The sequence below is a fragment of the Crassostrea angulata genome, chromosome 9, assembly GCF_025612915.1.
Source record: "Crassostrea angulata isolate pt1a10 chromosome 9, ASM2561291v2, whole genome shotgun sequence".
Classification (NCBI taxonomy): domain Eukaryota; kingdom Metazoa; phylum Mollusca; class Bivalvia; order Ostreida; family Ostreidae; genus Magallana; species Magallana angulata.
This window is the reverse complement of record NC_069119.1, coordinates 28,712,993-28,715,246: the sequence shown is the minus strand read 5'-3', so window position 1 is coordinate 28,715,246 and position 2,254 is coordinate 28,712,993. Positions and strand designations below refer to the sequence as shown.

General features: G+C 31.2%; 1 long non-coding RNA gene across 1 annotated transcript; it reads left to right on the top strand.

Annotated features, from left to right (window-relative positions):
• Nucleotides 1-307: 307 nt before the first annotated feature.
• Nucleotides 308-2,036, top strand: LOC128164137 (uncharacterized). The gene is made up of 3 exons (XR_008240905.1): nucleotides 308-464; nucleotides 860-959; nucleotides 1,375-2,036. It is a non-coding gene; the product is annotated as an uncharacterized LOC128164137 (long non-coding RNA).
• The last annotated feature ends 218 nt before the right edge of the window (nucleotides 2,037-2,254 follow it).

The following is a 2,254-nucleotide window of genomic DNA, read 5'->3' as shown; positions in this document are numbered from 1 at the left end:
CAGTAGATGTAAATAAAATATAGTTAAAGACAAAATCTGATACATATGTCTAATTAAAACTTGTTTAATTTCATTAGACATTTGTAAACAAACGGTCGGCCATTTTTTTTTTTTGGTTAATCACGTGTTTTAAATACAATTGTCACAAACACACGCCAATACTTTGTCGTATTTAACCAGGAAATACTGACTCCGACAGTTCTTATTTAAAATAAATATACATGTAAAAAGTATACTATTCGGTAAAAAATGATAATTTTGATTAAACATTTTTCATTTTAAACTATCCCATGATGCACATTTCCAAGATTTAGCGGGTTCTGATTGGTCAGTATTGGCGCACTTTATGATTCCGAGCGAAGGTTAAAATGGACAAGAAGGTGCTGTTGTAAAATGGAGAATTGAGAAGCATTAATAGCCTCTACAACAAGGAGATAATGCAGGAACGAAGAACTCATGTCAAGGTAACTTAATTCACAATATAGATACTCCCAATAACATTTTCAAGGCTCTAATTTATCTCTCATTTGTAAACGAGATCTCGCGCCATCAAATCAAGTGGCGTCATTTTTTCAAACTTGGTTCGGCGTTTTAATTTTTATTACCGTATCTCTTTTAGATATACGTTTTGACCAAGTTAATAAACCATTAACCAACTTTATATGCATGATAATCAAGATTATCCAGGGTATACACATATATGATTATATAAACGTCCCTAATATATGAATGCTTGGTTGGTAAACAAGACGAACAATGAATCTTTCGCACATTAAACAATTTACAAACTCTAAATGTAACGAAAAAAATTTATTTATTAAATCCGGAAAATGAAATCTTTCACGTTTTTCTTTTTCAGCATTGACAGCATACAAAGGCAATGTTTCCGGTGATTAGTTGCATCCTCTGTTCGATGATTCGGGTGAATGTTTTGACCAGCTGGACGATGTGAACGCAAGGTATTGCTTTGAAATTGATTATTTTCACCATTAACTTATACATGTGTTGGATGTTTATAATTTACTTTAGTAATGTTTGGGAAATCCAGGTCTAAGTTCTTGAAATTCAGAAAAGGAGGTTGATGGGGGGGGGGGGGGGGTGGTGAAACACACTTATTGTTGATAAGTTTTTCCATTGTTCAACAAACAATAATTGAATCAAAATGAAAATAACATAGCTTCAAACATAAAATGAAACATTTTAGACCAGACACTACTGTAGTCATTATATGACATAGTTTAAACAGCAACTGGCAACTGCAAAGTAGCTTCTGTATTCAGAATTTTATTCAGAATGCTTTTATTACATGTTAGGCTGAATGACTTATGTTTATTGTTTAAAAATCTAAATGAAACTTTATTATTCATGTTTAAGATAAATAGAACAGACATAAAGTACAGCCCAGTGAAAGGAACAAGTTCATCGCAACAAGAAGAATTTTAATGCTACCACTGTCCAAAACTACTAAGTCTGCTGTAGCCATGATGTGATCATATGAGTGCTTCACCGGTCTGGACAATGCTTGAAAGTCCCCCAAAAAGGCCTATTTCCATAAACTACGACTCGGGTTACATCAACAACAGCCAAGGACACTCCTTATTGATTTGAATAGACACATCTCTACGACCCGACTAAACCTCTGCAGAACAAGACTTTTTAACTGTAAAATATTCTCATTTCAAAAAATCTATTAACTATAAAACTACTTTTTTTATATGATCAAATACCAGTATATTACAATGTCTGTCTGTAAGCTAGAATCTTAGAAAATCGCATGGTTTTGACTTATTAAATGATTGATTAGACCTTGCAGATATTAACTTTCATTTTCTTAAATAATTTGTTATATTTGCAAATATTGCATAAAATATTAGACTCCATGTAACATATATCCTCACACCTCCAAGTTGATAAGTGTTAACTACTTTTTTTCCATTTTCCTTGTTTAAACATTTATTGATAACTTAGTTTTTATTTGCAGCAATATATGAAAAATTAAGAAACCAATCTTAAATGTAAAAACACTGCATTAGGAGATGAATGCTGGGTCATAGAAATGATAAAATACACCAAACAATATTCAATTATGTCGTATATGAAAATATATAAAGACAACATACCCCATGTATTACAATTTTTATATAACAAAATTACTTGGATGGAAAGTTGTTTCCATGTGGGTTTTATTTTAATCTGTGTTATGTAACTAATATATAATTGGAATTAGCTTTAATATCATAAGTAAAATGCTGGT